This window comes from Schistocerca cancellata, chromosome 2 (genome assembly GCF_023864275.1).
Source record: "Schistocerca cancellata isolate TAMUIC-IGC-003103 chromosome 2, iqSchCanc2.1, whole genome shotgun sequence".
Taxonomy (NCBI): domain Eukaryota; kingdom Metazoa; phylum Arthropoda; class Insecta; order Orthoptera; family Acrididae; genus Schistocerca; species Schistocerca cancellata.
This window is the reverse complement of record NC_064627.1, coordinates 561,964,477-561,984,412: the sequence shown is the minus strand read 5'-3', so window position 1 is coordinate 561,984,412 and position 19,936 is coordinate 561,964,477. Positions and strand designations below refer to the sequence as shown.

The 19,936-nt window shown below is 44.3% G+C and overlaps 1 protein-coding gene across 1 annotated transcript in view; it reads left to right on the top strand.

Moving 5' to 3' along the window:
• Nucleotides 1-4,186: 4,186 nt before the first annotated feature.
• LOC126146831 (uncharacterized) overlaps nt 4,187-19,936 on the top strand; it is a 690,215-nt gene continuing 674,465 nt past the window's right edge. Inside the window, exon 1 of the mRNA XM_049915646.1 lies at nt 4,187-4,360. The gene's annotated coding sequence lies outside the window, so the exon portion shown is untranslated. The remainder of the gene's footprint in view (nt 4,361-19,936) is intronic.

The window sequence follows — 19,936 nt, the reverse complement described above, 5'->3', positions numbered from 1 at the left end:
GGGACGAATGGAGACGTGTCGTCTTCAGCGATGAGAGTCGCTTCTGCCTTGGTGCCAATGATGGTCGTATGCGTGTTTGGCGCCGTGTAGGTGAGCGCCACAATCAGGACTGCATACGACCGAGGCACACAGGGCCAACACCCGGCATCATGGTGTGGGGAGCGATCTCCTACACTGGCCGTACACCACTGGTGATCGTCGAGGGGACACTGAATAGTGCACGGTACATCCAAACCGTCATCGAACCCATCGTTCTACCATTCCTAGACCGGCAAGGGAACTTGCTGTTCCAACAGGACAATGCACGTCCGCATGTATCCCGTGCCACCCAACGTGCTCTAGAAGGTGTAAGTCAACTACCCTGGCCAGCAAGATCTCCGGATCTGTCCCCCATTGAGCATGTTTGGGACTGGATGAAGCGTCGTCTCACGCGGTCTGCACGTCCAGCACGAACGCTGGTCCAACTGCTATTCTCGCATGGAGACGATCGTAGAGATGCTGGATGTAGTCCTGTGGAACGGCTTGCCATGCCATTTCCACCTGACGCCTCAGTTGGACCAGCGTTCGTGCTGGACGTGCAGACCGCGTAAGACGACGCTTCATCTAGTCCCAAACATGCTCAATGGGGGACAGATCCGGAGATCTTGCTGGCCAGGGTAGTTGACTTACACCTTCTAGAGCACGTTGGGTGGCACGGGATACATGCGGACGTGCATTGTCCTGGTGGAACAGCAAGTTCCCTTGCCGGTCCAGGAATGGTAGAACGATGGGTTCGATGACGGTTTGGATGTACCGTGCACTATTCAGTGTCCCCTCGACGATCACCAGTGGTGTACGGCCAGTGTAGGAGATCGCTCCCCACACCATGATGCCGGGTGTTGGCCCTGTGTGCCTCGGTCGTATGCAGTCCTGATTGTGGCGCTCACCTACACGGCGCCAAACACGCATACGACCATCATTGGCACCAAGGCAGAAGCGACTCTCATCGCTGAAGACGACACGTCTCCATTCGTCCCTCCATTCACGCCTGTCGCGACACCACTGGAGGCGGGCTGCATGATGTTGGGGCGTGAGCGGAAGACGGCCTAACAGTGTGCGGCACCGCAGCCCAGCTTCATGGAGACGGTTGCGAATGGTCCTCGCCGATACCCCAGGTGCAACAGTGTCCCTAATTTGCTGGGAAGTGGCGGTGCGGTTCCCTACGGCACTGCGTAGGATCCTACGGTCTTGGCGTGCATCCGTGCGTCGCTGCGGTCCGGTCCCAGGTCGACGGGCACGTGCACCTTCCGCCGACCACTGGCGACAACATCGATGTGCTGTGGAGACCTCACGCCCCACGTGTTGAGCAATTCGGCGGTACGTCCACCCGGCCTCCCGCATGCCCACTATACGCCCTCGCTCAAAGTCCGTCAACTGCACATACGGTTCACGTCCACGCTGTCGCGGCATGCTACCAGTGTTAAAGACTGCGATGGAGCTCCGTATGCCACGACAAACTGGCCGACACTGACGGCGGCGGTGCACAAATGCTGCGCAGCTAGCGCCATTCTACGGCCAACACCGCGGTTCCTGGTGTGTCCGCTGTGCCGTGCGTGTGATCATTGCTTGTACAACCCTCTCGCAGTGTCCGGAGCAAGTATGGTGGGTCTGACACACCGGTGTCAATGTGTTCTTTTTTCCATTTCCAGGAGTGTATTTTCTTCATCGCTGTCTGAATATTCGGCAGACTGATCAGTTTCCGCATTGTCCATAAATCCGGCAGGAGCATCACCTTCAGAACCACGTTGATCAGGAAAATCATTTACGTCACTGTCATGATTGAGTTTTCCTTCCGCTAGTAAAGTGTCATTCATATGTCCGATTTCCACATAAATTTATTTCACACTCAGCGACTGAATAGCAACACACCCACCTGGATAGCCGAGAGCGCTAACGCGCTGCTTACTGGACTCGGGTAGGCGCGCCGGCCCCGAATCGAATCCGCCCGGCGGATTAACGACGTAGGGCCGGTGTGCCGGCCAGCCTGGATATGGTTTATAGGCGGTTTTCCACATCCACCTAGGTCAATACCGGGCTGGTCCCCACGTTCCGCCTCAGTTAAAAGGCTCGCATACATTTGCAACACATTTGCACTATTCCATGGCTTACATTAGACGCAGAAAGCTGTGGTACACAATTCCTTCCCGGGAGGGTGCGGGGTGGCGGCAGGAAGGGCATCCAGAAACCCCTTGAACTTACCATGCCACATCCGATTAACCATGGCCGATCCTGCGTAACTGTGGGACAACACTCAGACGCATTCAGAAGGACGACGGTTCAATCCCGCGTCCGGCCATCCTGATTTAGGTTTTCCGTGATTTCCCTAAATCGGTCCAGGCAAATGCCGGGATGGTTCCTTTGAAAGGGCAGGGCCGACTTCCTTTCCGGTCCTTCTCTAATCCGCTGAGACCGATGACCTCGCTGTCTGGTATCCTCCCTCAAAAACAACCCAACAAGGCTCAGACAAAGAAAGAAAGAAAGACTAAATAGTAACACAATCTGTCATTTCTGTCATATTAACTAAACAAGAATATCTTACAATTTTGAATATCCGTCCTCCACTAGGTCTCATTCGAGGTTGAATTTGCACGGTGGCAACGGGATGTGTATGTGTCGTGGCGCATGCACAGTAACAAACAAAATACTCCAGGGTCAGTCTGAAACTGGTGTACACTTGTAGGGTAAACAGAAGTGACAGAGAAGATACAACGACTAGCGGCGCATTTCGTCAGGAGATCGTTTACTCAAACGAAAACGTTACAGAGATATTTAAAAAAACTCCGGGGTCAGGCGCAACAACAAATCAAAAGAGGTATTTTACACCTCAAAAAGGCTTATTTTTAAAACTCTGGGATCGTATGAATCTTCCTGGCAGATTAAAACTGGGTGCCCGACCGAGACTCGAACTCGGGACCTTTGCCTTTCGCGGGCAAGTGCTCTACCAACTGAGCTACCGAAGCACGACTCACGCCCGGCACTCACAGCTTTACTTCTGCCAGTACCTCGTCACCTACCTTCCAAACTTTACAGAAGCTCTCCTGCGAACCTTGCAGAACTAGCACTCCTGAAAGAAAGGATATTGCGGAGACATGGCTTAGCCACAGCCTGGGGGATGTTTCCAGAATGAGATTTTCACTCTGCAGCGGAGTGTGCGCTGATATGAAACTTCCTGGCAGATTAAAACTGGGTGCCCGACCGAGACTCGAACTCGGGACCTCGGAAGTTTCATATCAGCGCACACTCCGCTGCAGAGTGAAAATCTCATTCTGGAAACATCCCCCAGGCTGTGGCTAAGCCATGTCTCCGCAATATCCTTTCTTTCAGGAGTGCTAGTTCTGCAAGGTTCGCAGGAGAGCTTCTGTAAAGTTGGGAAGGTAGGAAACGAGGTACTGGCAGAAGTAAAGCAGTGAGTGCCGGGCGTGAGTCGTGCTTCGGTAGCTCAGTTGGTAGAGCACTTGCCCGCGAAAGGCAAAGGTCCCGAGTTCGAGTCTCGGTCGGGCACCCAGTTTTGATCTGCCAGGAAGTTTCATATCAGCGTACACTCCGCTGCAGAGTGAAAATCTCATTCTGGGATCGTATGTTCCAAAAGAGACGGGTCAACATTACTTCTTCCACATACGTCTGACTAAACGGCCACAACGTGTGAATAAGAGAAATTAAAACTACTACGGTTTATCCTCAAAAATTCTTCCCACGCGGCATTCGCGAGCGGCACAGGGAGTATGGGAAAGGATAGTGCCTCCAGAAGTACCCCACCACGCTCGCAGAGTGTAAATATGGATCTTATCGAAGTTGTCTTCGGTCGAAGAAAAGTACGTGGTGAAATTTGTACGGCCAACTTTTAAGGTTATTTGCAGACTCTTCCTCGCACACAGAGGGTGCTGCTCGAAGTGCGCAATTACCTGGTGGACTGCTCGACTGGTGACCCGTGTTGCAGTGCGGTTCCCCGAGGACGCTTTCCGGCTGCGAGCATTAACATTTACCGTCGGAGCACTAGGCCGTGGAGCGCGCATGCGCAGTGCCGGGCTCCAGGTGGCGGCGACTGGGGTCCGCGGGCAGTGTGGCTGGGCGCGCCGCTGCTTCCGCCCGTGCTCGGCCGCTGCGCCGTCGCCGTCGAAGTCGCCGCCGCCGCCGCTGTCGCCACTGGGTTCGCGAGCCCGGGCTGCCGAGCTACGCGGGTCGTCGCCTTTCAGGCGCGCACAGTGTCCGACCGTAGGCCGGCCGGCGCGTTGGCTGGCGTCGCAGGAGGTGGCAGAGGGGACGCGAAGCGACAGGTGGTGGCAGCACTCGTTTGCGTGGACGAGCACTGCTCTGGTGGCCGGTGAGTACGCGAACTTTTTTCCCTGTTACGAGGTACTTCTACGACGCCAATCCACCTCCGGCTGCATCTGGTGCATTCGGTGCTGCCTAACAGAACTAATGTGTTACTGATATCGCTTACCATCGACTCTAGAATGTGTTGTGAGGTCTAATATAATGGATCTATCTTTTGAATATCATAATAGTATTTCGCAGCAGATTTAATTTTTACTACACAGCCGGTTTGTCTGAACTCGACCATCTTGATGTAAGCGGACGATGGAGGACTTACAAGTTTATTCAATTGTATTTTTGTTCGTGGAGGCTAAAGACAAAAATAGGGGTCATCTTTATTGACAAGTATTTTTTCCCAGCCTACAGACAAAGCTTCTAACTCATTCAGAGAGTGTTCTACTAGTGCCCAAACGCTCCAACGTCCATGACTTTAATATTCACTAGTGATTGCTGTCCTGTAGCTTGGTCACTCAGAGTTGCAAATATTAAGTAGTTGGAAGAAGGGGAGGATAAGTTTACAACAATACTCGTTATCTTTGTTACGTCACACATCTTCCTGCGTTGTTCACACGAATATGAACTGAACTGATCATGTATTTGAGTAGCAATGACAACTTAATTGAGACATACAACTGGCTCTTAGCTCTTCGAACAATTCACAACACGTTGTACATCAGTCGGTGTTAATAACGTGGATGGATATTGCTCACCAAATGCATGGCCAGTTCCTTTCACATTTATGAAGTGATTCATTAAACTTGTAGAGATCAATTAAGTACGCTGGGTTTTCATGCAAACGTGATAGTGGCAGGTTTCAGACTGAAACTGACTGTGTAATGAAGATAATTCTGTGTAATTATGGGTGTGATGCATATTGTTGCATTTAAAAATATTGAATCGCTCCTGACCACTTCCTATTAAAATGGTTTTATCTCCAACATTTAAGTACCTTTTGTAAAGCCTGTGATATTAAACACGAAAATATTGAACTTTTTTGAAACCACGCACGTGGTATGCTCACACAACATCCTAAGAGCCCATTATAGTGTTAAAAAGGTGGATTACATACCGCTATGTTTGGGGTTCAGTACCCCCAGAAAGAGATGCATTGACTTCTGTATAACATTAGGCTTGTTACAGAACAGAAAATGACTTTACAGCCAGAGTGCAGCTCGTTGCGGAGTCATCCATAAACATGGAAGCAATTTCAGATTTACCGCAGTAACTCGTATGAGGATCATTACCATAAATTAATGAATTAATAGATAGTGTTAGATTCACGCTTATTGATAAAATACATGCAAACTGATAAAATCGTACCCTTACTCAGTCTCATCCTCATGAAGCACCAGCCTGATGGAAATACTAACAACCAGCTCTTAATCTTGACAAATGTAAAATTGTGCTCTTCACGAATTGTGGAAATTCAATAGATTATCGTTACACAACTAATGAGCTGGCGATGTTATACAAGTTCGTGCAAATAAATATGTATGGAGGTACGAAATGAAATGTAAATATAGGTCTAGCTGCAGATATAGGAGAGACTTTATTGCCAATCCACCTCAGATAACACCTTCTAATAACTGTGCAGCTTACGTATCTCAGGTAAGATACTGGGAAACTATCTTGTGTACAAGACAGATTCCATTCAATAAGCGTATACCTCCCGCAACGGATTACCATCCTATTGTGTTGGATCCATACTACATCGGACTATCAAGGGTCGGAAAGAGAAAAGAGGAAAGAAACGTTGCCAGAAATAGTGAAATCTCTCAAGCGCAAAAACTCGAAAGTGGTCTCCCCTGAAGAGGCTTAGAAAACTGCCTGAACCGTCTATCAATGCGAAAAATATAAATAACATTCATTGTACTCGTAAGACGATGAGACGAAAAATGACTCTGATGTATAGTAGAATAAAAATCACCTCCTTTTCCGAACACGATTGTTGTCTATGCAATAAATAGGTAGATGAAGTATTTCATGAATGCTCTGTGGAATTATCTTGTGAGAATAAAAATATTACCTACACTGATAATAATAGTCATCTGCTATAGTCACAATCACCAAATCTATTTTATGTCATGTTCAGTTAGTAGCACATAGTATTTTTTTCTAAATGATCCTGAAAGGATTATAATTTAAGTAAATAACGTTCTTTCACCATTTTTTCGTAAAAGCAGTACATGATTACCAATCAAATTACATTGCAGCATATGCAGTTGAACCATCACAAATTCTGGCTTTGGTAATGAGAATCATTACGTGGACGTGTAGACCATTTTCAGTCAAGCTAAATAACGTATTTGTTAACTACAGTTTGCCAGAATAATATGTCCATGCTGACTCAACTATTCTTGTATCGTTACCGTTAGAGAGATGTCTGTTTTAGTGTACAAATGAAGTCAGCTGCAATCCTCACATTTTGTTTTCATTGGCACGTATGAATTGCTCTTCTTTACAAAATTTTAAGAAAAAGACCTAGAACATACTTAACTAATATCGTTACAATCGATTGCATGGGTGGTACAGAAAAATTAGGTAATTTTCGAATAAACTGTGTTTTATTTTGCTATTTATGTACAGTAAGCAATATTTACTACGAGTGGCAAACAGATTGGTAAATTCATGCGCTACAGCATTTGGAAAGATATCTGTTGATAAGGGTATGGTTTCTTGTACAGTTCACGTTGTCTCTCCGGTCGAGAAGTTACATGTACCAATAATATTTAATGATACATTGGTTTCAGAACTTCGCCTTCGTATAGATATTGTTACGGTTTCCGCATTCGAGATATATGCCAGCAAAAAAACTTGTTTCGTTTTAAAATGTATTACTAAAATCGTTTCGTTTCATGTTAATATCATTATTTAACCACTGCTTTGCATATACGTTATTTAGTATTGTAAATCGTGTGGGCTTTCCGTTATTCTCTGGTAATTTCTTTTACCTTAATGTCATCAGACGAAATACGTAACTTTCGGTAAAAGTAAATTATGCTTTTCCTTGCTGCCCGTTACCATGAGCGACAGCTTGCGTAGAACCTTTCGCTTTTTTAAATTTAATCTTGATTTTTTTCGTTTATCACCAGCCCTCCACAAAACCTCCCTTGAGCCATCCTTTTCATCTCAGAGTGGCTCTTTCACTCTGCATCCTCAATTATTTGTCGGATGTATTTCAATCTCTGTCTTGGCTCCCTCTGATACCACGGAAGCTACTCCCTATTGTCTTAACATGTCTTATCATTCCTTAATATCATCTTTTCATTTGCTTCCATAAGTTCGTTTGTTCATTCTTTATCAGTCCACTTAATTTTTAATATCATCCTACAACGCCACATTTGATAGCTTCGATTTTCTGATCTTCTCACACTCTGTGACTCACTACCGTACAACGTAAATTCCAAGAATTTTCTTCCTTAAATTAAGGTATGTGTGTATTACTAGCAGATTTCTTTTGGCCAAGAATCTCCTCTCCACCTGCTCTAGTTCCTTTTCCTGTCCTCCTCGCGTCGTCCATCATGCGTTATTTTACGTTCAGGCAGAAAACTATCTTAATTTCATGTATTTAGTGGCTAACATTTTTGAGATTAAGTTTATCGTTACTCTCACTTCTACTGGTCCTCACTATTTTCGTCTTTATTCGGCTTACTCTCATTCCGTACTCTATAGTCAGACTATTGATTGGCTTCAGTAGGCCCTGTAATTCTCTTTCACTGGGGATAGCAATTTCATCAGTGAATCTTATCATTAATATCCTTTGACCCTGAATTTTAATCCCACCCTTGAACTGCCCTTTTATATCATTACTTCTTCGACGTATAGACTGAACAGTAGGAGCGAAAGATTGCATCCCAGTCTTAAACCCTTTTTAATCCAAGTGCTTGGTTCCCTTTTGGCTGATGTAGATATTATATATTACCCGCCTTCTCCTGCAGCTTACTTATTTCTCAGATTTTTGGACATCTTGCACCATTTCACATTGTTGAACGGTTCTTCTAGGTCGAGAACTGCTGTGAAAGGGAGTTGATTTTTCTTGCTTTGCTTCCATTATCAAGCGCAGCGGCGGAATTGCCTTCTCAAAGGCCAAAGTGATCCCCATTTAGCAGTTTCAGATTTTTTTTACCATCCTTATATATTTTATTTTTGTAAGCTAGTGGGATGCACGAGCCGTTGTTTCAATTGTGCGATAGTTCTCGCACTTATCAACCCTTGCTCTCTTTGGAACAGAGTGGTAGATATTTTTCCGAAAGTGTAAGAAGTTCTACACACCAATTTGTAGGTCTTTTGGTTGCCATCCACCCCCCCCCCACCCCCGCAATGATTTTTAGAAGTTCCGAAGGAATGTTATCCATCTCTTATATCTTATTTAATCGTAGAAAGTAACCTTCTCTTCCTGTATAGATCAAGCTCTGATTGAGCTTGTGGTGGTTATTTGATGTTAAAATCAAGTATGTTTACGTTGTAACTCTTCGATTGTGTTAATCTTCTACAGTGGAAATTCAGTGGAACAATTGTACTTGATGTTGCCGTATTTCGCAGAGATGTATGTTTGACCAATTGAGGTACAGTATTATCTCCTGCGAATATGGTAGCCAGTACCGAAACCAGTAGAGAGCAAATAAAATAGTACAGGTTTTGGCACAAGAATGATCTCTTAAAAACGGTTTTCTTTTCGTTGGTAATTTAGTGTTTGTTTCATTGTCATCTTCCCGCTGGCAATTTCGGAGATACGAATGGGGGCTATACTTCAGAACCTTTTGACAGTGGAGTGGTCATCACGGCATTTTTTTTTCAATTACAGGTCACAAATCCTATGCATACATATTACATGTCTTTATTTCCGTGGTTTACAATGCCTTCCGCATCCTCATGCCATGATAGCTGCTGATTCTTGTGCCACTCGAAGGGAAAGAGGTTGCCCTGAATCTCTCTTTCGCCCTCTCCTCTGCCCTCTTTGATAATACTGTTGTGCGCACGACAGCGACTTCTTATATCGGAGTTTTCGACCGAAATTGCAAGTGGATTTTATTCAGGATTTAAGCAGTAGCTGAATTAGTTCACGACACAGGACTTTTTGATTACTAGTTAAACACGCTGTCGCTAGACCACAACTGGAAACTTTGCTTGGGAACGTTACTCTTGCAGAAATTTGAGCGTGTATAAATGAAGTTTAAACGCCACTTCAGTTGTGCTCAAAAATATGTTTACAAGTTTTAAGTTCCTGTTATACGTAAACAACCGAACACTTCAGTAATTTCGAATAATTTTCCTTTTCAGTCTTAGGAATGGCAGTAATTTGAAGTTTGTCTGTGTTCTTAATTGCAGTTATTCCGAATACTCTTAAATTATTATTCATACTCATAAAAATTCCTTTGGAGAAACAATGCGACCCCTTTCTTCAAGAAAAAACATATAGGCGCAGAAGTTTAATTAGACTGCCCATTAATTACTGCAAGCTTCTGAATCGTTATATCTCCTCTGTTTTGTGACGTTAAAATAATAATTGAAAATATGTGTGACTGCATTCTTAATTAGTTTGAAAATGGGGTAATAAGCACTGCATTTTTCATGCAAAAATATGGTAGCAACATCAGCTTTCGTGTTTGCGAACTTTTTTTGTTAGTTAGTTAGTTTCTGTTTCCATGGATCACTTGCGCGATAACTCGTAGTGATGTGGAACGAGTCATTTTTGCATTCACATCGCAAATTAATTTATAAATATGGCTACATATTGAACATTTACCTATAAGTTTCTTGTGCATTTATTTCAACATATATCTGCTTATTTACGTAGCACAGTCAACAGTACCCATAAATTTTGCTCTTATTAGTAACATATTTTGTTAACACTAAAATATCTGCAGCCACTTTCTTTTGCTCAGCAGCGACGTATGTAATTTTTAAGATATGTCCACATGAGGCCCTTACATCACTGCAACGATTCGCTAATTATACACGCAATCACTGCAGATATGTACATCTACATAAATACTCAGAAAGACACCTGACGGAACGTTGCGGAGGGTACTGCGTGCACCACCCCAGGCCCCCTTTCATGTTCCGGAAGTGAATGATTCGCGGAAAGAAAGTGTTGATATTTATAAACTTGCGTCTCTATAACTTTACCTCCACTGCCTTTTAGTGAGCGATGCAGAAGACAGCAATGTATTAGTCGATTCCTCTAGGAACGTATGCTATTAAAGTCATAATGTATAAGGCTCCTCTTGCAGCGTTTGCCAGTAGGCGTGGATGAGCTTCTCCGTGACGCTTTTGCGCTAAAAAAAAAACGAGTCCGTCCCATTAGAGTAATTACAATGCGCGCAGAAGCATTTAAGCAGTCAATCTGAACGATTAGTGCGGAAAGAAATCTTGTGGTCCCATACAAAGTACCCTCTGCCATGCACTTCACAGTGATTTGCAGAGTATGTATGTAGATGTAACTGTGCACTATTCCGGCTGCCCTTGTTTCGGTCTTGTCTATTTCCTCTATCAACACTACCTGTTACAGGTCGCAGATTCAACAGCAATACTCAGGTTTTGCTCGATCGAGGGTTTTGGGAGCTACTGCCTTTGTAGCTTAAATTTCCTGAGGATTCTTCAGCTAAAACTCCCGGTTGCCTTTTCTACTATGCAGCCAAATAGTATGTGCATAAAGAAACATGGGGATCTATATGAAATATGTACAGAAATAATATTTAAATGTGATAAACCAATTGGTGGAACACCGAGATTACAAATTGTCATGCAAATACCCGCAGACTGAAACTTCCTGCCAGAATGAAATTATGTGCCGGACAGGGACTTAAACTTGGGAACGTTGCCTTTCGTGGGAAAATGCTCTGCCGATTGTGATACCCATGTACAACTGACGACCCGACCTCATAGATTTATTTTTGTTGTTACAGTCTTCTTACGTACTTACGAATATTATTCAGCGTACATATAATGTTACAATGTCGTTCATTAGCGCTCTGTTCGTGTGTGACACTAGCCACATCAAGGGTTATATCTACCTGATACCTGTTACTTACCCTGATAATGGGACACAAAATATTAACTTAGGTGATGGAACCGACGTTTTCGTGACAGACATTCAGATGAATTCTACACAAGCATGACTGTTCAAAACAATCTTGAAATCTAGAACTCGTGTCCTCGACAAGGTTCCAGTGAAAGCACTTTTCCATTGCCTTTCTCCCACCTCTTCTGAAAAGTGATGTTGACTCATGACTACTTGTGTAATGATTTATTGTGTTGTGGCTGTGTATCGTATGAAATACAAGGAGAGAGTGAATTTTGCTGTGGACACATTGCATAAAACCAATGGGCCCGCCGAGCTTACTGTCCTCATTCAACGGACAAACCGTCATTATAATTGTTGCATGCCCTCTCTTCAAGAAGCACTGTAGAGACATGTGGAACTTAATCCAGTACATTTCCGGAATATGTAGCGATTACCATTATTACACCATGATCTCTACATCTCTATACTATCACAGTAAATGGCATGGAAATTTCTTCAACCACTTTTAAACTTGCTATCTGTGAATGAAGTGATATTCCAAGCAACGGCTACGGGAGCAGGTTATCGGAGACATAGAAGAGATCTTACGAACCACCTATTGACTTCAGACAGGTGTGTGTCGAGCACACAGTGGCGACCGTACAGAGAAACACTGAATTCGTAGGTACAGACATACAAGGTATTTTGCCAAAGAAAGCAAAGGGAGGAGGCCGACAGGGACTGTTTGATTAGACGTAGTGAATGAAATTTACTGGTAGTGTTGGAGGGTGTAGATCGGAGATTTTCTTGAGGAACGTGTTTGAAGATTCAGGGTTGCAGAAGCAAGTGGAGACACGCCACTACGAATAACTACTTCTCGTAAATGGGTATGAAGAGCGACGCTGTTAGTACCACAGATTAGCAGGTGTTTACTTTCCTCCTGTGACAGAATTTTACCTGTCAAATAGCTAATGGTAATTTTAGTTCTAGTGATTGTAGCTACAATTTTTCTTGCAAATTATCTGATGTAACCATTACAAAAATATCAGAACTGGTAAGGCTTGAATTTGTCGGTTGGTTCGTGCACTTATAATCATAAACCTAATGGTGTACCAATACGAGCAAGAAATTAGGTTTATCAAAGTCACGAGTCATATGCGGAAAAATTCTGAAAGTCTTCTTTATTTGAAACTTTCGTACTGAAATTCAATGTCAGTACAAGTTTTGAGTGAGTAAGATTCGTAATTTGCTTGAATGAAGTATCTACTGAAATTAATATGGTGCTTGTTTTCAAAGGGTTGCGTAAAAGTCAAAACAAACAATAAAAGAATGCTTCAAAGGGACCGCAGGTCTCTGCATGTTGATGCGTAAATAAAAACTACGAGCCACTGCGGGTGTGAAAAAGATATATGCAGCTACAGTCTGCAAAAATGGACGTAATGTCGTGGAGAACAAATCCGCAATCATGGTTTTTAAACAGAGCTTTTATCAGTCTTGATTGCATTAATTTTTTAAATGGCTGGTTTCTGTACAATATGAAGCATCCTCAGATTTAAATATCGATTAAAAGAGTGTATCGTCCAAACCTCGACACATTTACATGCTGCATCACATAACAAAAATGTGACGTAGCATGTAAATTTGCTGGTAGTTGGACGGCACATCCTTGTAACCGCTACATTGGGATGTGGGGATGGTTCGTGTTGAAATGAAACCCGTCATTTGAAAAACTGAGCATTCAGAACGGATAATAAATCAGCTACTCTTCTTTCAAAACTACTATAGAAGCGACAGTTCCTCAGGAGCACTTGGAGGTGCGGTGCAGAGTTGCCACTTGGATTGACGGATGAATTGGTTTAAACATTCGTCAACGATCTTCCCCAAGATCGTGGTACTGACGAGAGCTACCACGTCCCGTCAGGAGCACAAGAGTAATCTTGTGCTTCATGCAACTCGCGCAGACAGACAGTCTATTCAATGTACAAATATGGAACTGGCATTAATGTATTCTGTAAGAGCAACGCTACGCTTTGATTTGTTTTGCTTCGGCCAACAAATTATCAAGGCGCATTATGGACAATTTACGAAAATGTATTTTCTGACAACGAACCGAATTTCCTACGTGAAGAAAACATTTTTGTATTTGCAGTAAGGTGAATATATTACAGGAAGAAATGTGCTCCAAACCGGAAAAGTGTCACAGTTTTTAACGAGAAATCATTCCAGTTACATATGACTCTGAGTTAAGTACAACGTACCTGCATACAATTAGTGACAGAAGACATGGCATACCTCCTTTTGCCCAGCGCAGTGATGCAGCTCAACCTGTCAAGGACGCAACAAGCCGTTGGATGTCCCTTGCAGAAATATTGAGCCCTGCTGCCCCTACAGTCGTCCATTATTACGAAAGTATTGCCAGTGAAGGATTTTGTTTACACACTGACCTCTCGGTTATGTCTCATAAACGTTCGATAGTATTTATATCGGGCGATCTGGGTGGCCATGCTATTGACTCCAGAACGTTCTTCAATCCAATCGCGAAAAAATGTGGCCCGGTGACATTGCGCACTCTCATCCACAAAAATTCCATCGTTGTTTTGGAACATGAAGTCCATGAATGACTGCAAACTGTCTCCAAGTAGCCGAACATGACCATTTCCAGTTAATGATATGTTCAATTTGATCAGAGGGTCCAATCCATCCAAGTAAACACAGCCCACGCCATTATGGAGCTACGGTCGCATCGGTCGTGTGCTTCCATTACCAGTTCAGTGCACTGTCATAACGGATACGTTCGTCGTAGGTCTCACATTGATTTCTTCGGTTATTTCCCGCAGTGTTGCTTTTCTGTTAGCCCTGACAACTTTACACAAACGCCGCTGCTCTCGGTCATTAAGTGAAGGCGTCGGGTACTGCGTTCTCCGTGGTGAGAGGTAATGCCTGAATTTCGGTATTGCACAGTGCCTTGTTGACAACTTGTGTTCGTGACTTTGTGGGGTCTGTGCCATATTCCAATTGTACCAATAGCTCTTACAAACTGCATGACTTCGTGGGCTCTATGCCACACTCGAATCCGACCATCAGCTCTTACCAACTGAGATCGGGACTCATCTCATCAGGCCACGATTTTCCAGTCTTGTGAGGTCCAACCGACATGGTAAGGAGCCCAGAAGAGGCGCTACAAACGACGACGTGCTGTTACCAACGGCACTCGCATCGGTCGTGTGCTTCCATTACCAGTTCAGTGCACTGTCATAACGGATACGTTCGTCGTAGGTCTCACATTCATTTCTTCGGTTATTTCCCGCAGTGTTGCTTTTCTGTTAGCCCTGACAACTTTACACAAACGCCGCTGCTCTCGGTCATTAAGTGAAGGAGTCGGCTACCGCGTTCTCCGTGGTGAGAGGTAATGCCTGAATTTCGGTATTCCCGGTACACGTTTGACAATGTGGATCGATTTACGAAATTAACAGTCCCATTCCGCGTTCGAAGTCTGATAATTCCAGTCGTGCGGCCATAATTACGTCGGAAACCTTTTCACGTGAATCACCTGAGTACAAATGACAACTCGGCCGCTGCACTGCTCCCTTATTCATTGTGTACGCGATAACAACGCTATCTGTATATGTACACTTGGTCACCCTATGACTTTCGTCACCTCAACGTGTAGTGTACATAATAACACATGGTTCCTGGCCATCGTCTCAATTTAGTGAATGATTGTAGTATCACATGAAGGAACACGCACCAGAGACAGCCGTGAGCTGTTTACAGCCTTTTCTACTGTTTTTGTTTTGTGCAGTGTTTGTAAATTTTTCATACCTACACATTATGTGCTGTATAATATACTAAAGTTGCCTAGAAGATACTGTTAATCGTTCAGTTACAGAATTTTATGGTGAGCGAAATTCTATACGTTTCTAAAACTAGTTATGTAATGTGTCCTTTGAAACGGAAGAAGGTGAACAATGGAAGATGTGTAAATTAAATGAGTTTCTTTAATTTTTTAGCAGTTTTACCTTTCTTGAAAACAGATGTATCTCAGTTTTCAGTAGGTTCTGTTCCAAAATGTATTTAACTTGTAAATGGTTTTTCATAATTTACTTAATTTGATTTCACTGGTTGTCGGTGTGTAGTAGAGTAATAATGTAACAGACACACTATTGACAAGATTTCCGACGAGCGGTTCTGGGCGCTTCAGTCCGGAACCACGCTACTGCTATGGTCGCAGGTTCGAGTCCTGTCTCGGGCGTGAATGTGTGTGATGCCCTTAGGTTAGTTAGGTTTAAGTAGTTCTAAGTCTAGGGGACTGATGACCTCAGATGTTAAGTCCCACAGTGCTTCAAGCCATTTGAACCATCTGAACAAGATTTCCTCGAGTGAAAAAAAATGTTGAAATGTGTGTGAAATCTTATCGGACTTGACTCTTAAGGTCATCAGTCCCTAAGCTTACACACCACTTAACCTAAATTATCCTAAGGACAAACACACACACCCATGCCCGAGGGAGGACTTGAACCTCCGCCGGGACAAGCCGCACAGACAGCAGCGGGCCGCAGTTATTTCAGTCTCAAAGTGGGACGGCAACGCGGAAATCATTTCTCTCGTTCGATCTCGAATGGGAATCCCTTAAGAGAACTACGTCTAACTTCATCACTCGTAATTTTCGACGAAATTCCTTCTGACATTGCTCACTACCTTACAAAAAATAACAGTAACAACGAATAAAATAAAAACTACCGGGACAGTAAAAATTATAACAAACAAAGCTACAGGGTTCAACAAAAACACAGGACAGAAAACTACCTCAAACTGCAGCACTATGCAGGCGGGAAGTCTTGCATAGGAGGCGGTGAAGATTTGGCAGCTTCGGGCAATTGCTGCCGCTACAGGGCTCCTGAGATTGATGGAATGTGTGTCGTGCCTCTCTAGTGGGTTCTGTCCCTCGTCCTCTTGCTTCTACTTCTGTCGTAGATGTCAATCTTTAAGTAATTCTAAACAGCATTTAAGATTGTTAGAATCACTAGGATAATCAATAAAACAATATTTTTGAGAAGATGAATCTTTAATGGAAGTGTAAAACACGAATGACACCGCAATTATTGTATATTGTTCATGAGTAGTGTGGTGAATCTGATTCAGATACACTTCCTAAAAGAGACTTAATATTCCATTAGGAACCTAGACGTAAGATAAAACATTGTAGGATCGCTTTAACGATTGCGCATTTTGGAAATCTCGACAGAAAGTGTGCCATTCCTCATGTTAAAAAGTTAGCAACGAACTTTAAGTAGGCTTTGTCACACCAATCAGCTGTTATTGACGTTTGGATCTTCGTGCAGGCTAGCCGAGTATGAAATCTCCGCTCCGTCTTTAATATAACGTCTGGGGTTCTTGGCCGAGGGTAGGAGTACCACAGATGACCGTCAATGTCTTCAGAGAACATGAAAGAGAAGGAACTTATCATAACTTCTAGCTGTACTTTGATGGACAGTTTAGTAGGTTTTAGACGCACAAGTGATGACATATCTTTAGCGGTCAGCGTGCTTAGACTGACCTGTTCATCACGCGTACTAACTTATTTACATTGCTTTTGAAGAGTATCATTCAATAGCAGTTCATTTTATTCCCCTGTGGTCACCAATTTTCGCTCCTTGACTCGAAAACAGTTCGTCATCACTAATCATTTTGTAGTAAACATCGGGTTACGTTTCTAAAGAAACGTTTCTTAATTATTTATCTTCACAAATCTGATGTGTCTTTACCATTGCAAACAACAGTAAACTTATATGTGCAAATTTCTATGTGCAAACTTTTTAATAGTAAAGTTTCCACGTTCATTATACAGCGAAGAGCCAAAGAAACATAAATCTGCCTAACAGGTGCAGAAGAGCAGCAATGCGACGTGGCATGGACTCCACTAATATCTGAAGTAGTGCTTGAGAGTATTGACACCATGAATCCTGCAGGGCTGCCCATAAATCTGTAGGCGTACGAGGAAGTACTGGTGTCGTCTGAACAGCACGTTGCCGGCCTTTGTGGCCGAGCGATTCTAGGCGCTTCAGTCCGGAGCCGCGCAACTGCTACGGACACAGGTTCGAATCCTGCCTCGGGCATGGATGTATGTGATGTCCTTAGGTTAGTTAGGTTTAAGTAGTTCTAAGTTCTAGGGCACTGATGACCTCATCTGTTAAGTCCCATAGTGCTCAGAGCCATTTCAACCATTTCAACAGCACGTTGCAAGGCATCCCCGGTAAGCTCAATAATGTACTTGTCTGGGAAGTTTGGTGGCCAGTGGAAGTGTTTAAACTCTGTAGCAATTCTGGACGTGTGTGGTCTCGCATTGTCCTGCTGGAATTGCCCAAGTCCGTGGGAATGCACAATACGCATGAATGGATGCAGGTGTTCAGACAGGAAGCTTACGTACGTTTCTCCTGTCAGACTGGTCCCATATCACTCCAACTGCACACGCCCCATACAATTACAGAGCCACCAGCACCTTGAGTAGTTCCCTGCTGACATGTAGGGTCCACGGATTCATAAGGTTGTCTCCATACCCGTAAACGGCCATCCGTTCGATACAATTTGAAACGGGACTCTTCCGACCAGCAACATGTTTCCAGTCATCAACAGTCCAATGTAGTTGTCGATGGGCCCAGGCGAGGAGCAAAGCTTTGTGTCTTGTAGCCATCAAGCGTACACGTATTGGCCTTCTGCTCCGAAAGCCTATACCGATGATGTTTCGTTGAATGGTTCCCACGCTGACACTTTTTGATGGTCCAGCACTGAAATCTGCAGCATTTGCGTAAGGGCTGCACTTCTGTCACGTTGAACTATTCTCTTCAGTCGTCGTTGGCCTCGTTCTTGCAGGATCTTTTTCCGGTCGCAGCGATGTCGGAGATTACGTTTTGCCGGATTCCTGATATTCACGGTACACTCGTGAAACGGTCGTACTGGAAAATCCCCTCTTCATCGCTACCTCTGAGATGCTGTTTTCCATCGCTCGTGCGCCGACTATAACACAACGTTCAAACTCACTTAAATCTTAATAGCCTGCCATTGTAGCAGCAGTAACATATCTAACAACTGCCCTAGACGCTTGTCTTATATAGATGTTGCCAACCGCAGCGCCGGATTTCATATCTCTATTTGAACAGGCACGTCTGTACCAGTTCCTTTGATGCTTGGGTATATGACGCACGACCATTCTTGATGGCATGTATATGCGGTACAGAATACCAGAAAGCGTCCCTAGCTGCAATACGACTTCGTTCCTAAAATGCGAAACAATGAAACGCTGCTCTAAAGAAGCGTACATGTTCTCATTTTCAATGTCAGACGCTTACATTAAGATATTCGCCGATTTTAAGTAAAAGCGTTGTATTTATTCTTTTCTCTGATAGCTCGCAGTAAGAGGAAAATATACACTGATCTGATAATGTTCCGATCAGCCATAACGTTGTGACCGCGGACCTACTATCGATATTAACCTGTCCAGGCGATAGGGGCATCACCTGGCAAGGAATGACTGTTGTTTAGACACATGCACAGTGCGCGTAGCATCAGTGAGGTCTCTGTCCGTGTTCAGAATGGGGAAAGCGAGCAGTCTGTCTGGGTTTGACCGAGGGTAGATTGTGATAGCCCAGGGGCTCGGCTCGAGCATTTGGAAAAGTGCTCGACTTTTTGAGTGTTCGAGTAGTACCGAGGTATCTTCAGCACGTGACGAAACCAAGGTGAAACCACATCCAAAAGTCGAGGGGTTGCGCGGCCACCACTCGAACGTCGTACACTGGGAACACTGGTAAAATAGGACAGGCGGCAAACTGTGGCGGAACTAACATCAGAGATTAATTCTGGACAGACTAAAAGTGTGTCTGAACACAGTGCACCGAACACTACTAACGATGGTCCTTCGCAGCCGACGACCCGTGCATGTACCAATATTAACATCACGAAATGGGCACGCATTGATCGGCACCGGTCGTTGGCGCAGTGACAGGGTGTTGCATGGTCTGATGAATCCCGGTGCGTTCTTCATCATGCCGATGGGAGGGCGCAAATACGTCGTCTTCCAGGGGAACAGCTTCTTGACACCTGTACTGCGGGGCGGAGACAAACTAGGGCTGCTCCATTATGGTCTGGAAAACATTCACGTGGACACTCATAGGCCCAGTGCAGCTCGCGCTAGGCACCTTGGTGGCCAAGGAGTATCTTACACCGGCTGCGGATGACGTACACCCTTCATGACGATTATGTCTCCCGACAGCAGTGATATTTTTCATCAAGACAATGCGCCATTTCACAAGGCCAGAAGTGTGACCGAGGTGTCCGAGGAACACAGTGGCGAGTTCCAATTGATGTGCTGGCCCCCCAGGTCAGCAGATCTGAACCCCATCGAACACATTTGGGATGGGATCGAACGTGTATCGGAGCTCTTCGCCCCCCTCCCCGCAATTTACGTAATTCTGTGACTTGTGTGCGCATATGTGGTGTCAGCTCTATCCAGTGACCTATCAAGGCCTAGTCGTTTCAATGCCATGACGCGTCGTCGCTGTCATCCTGTCAAAGGTGGTCATA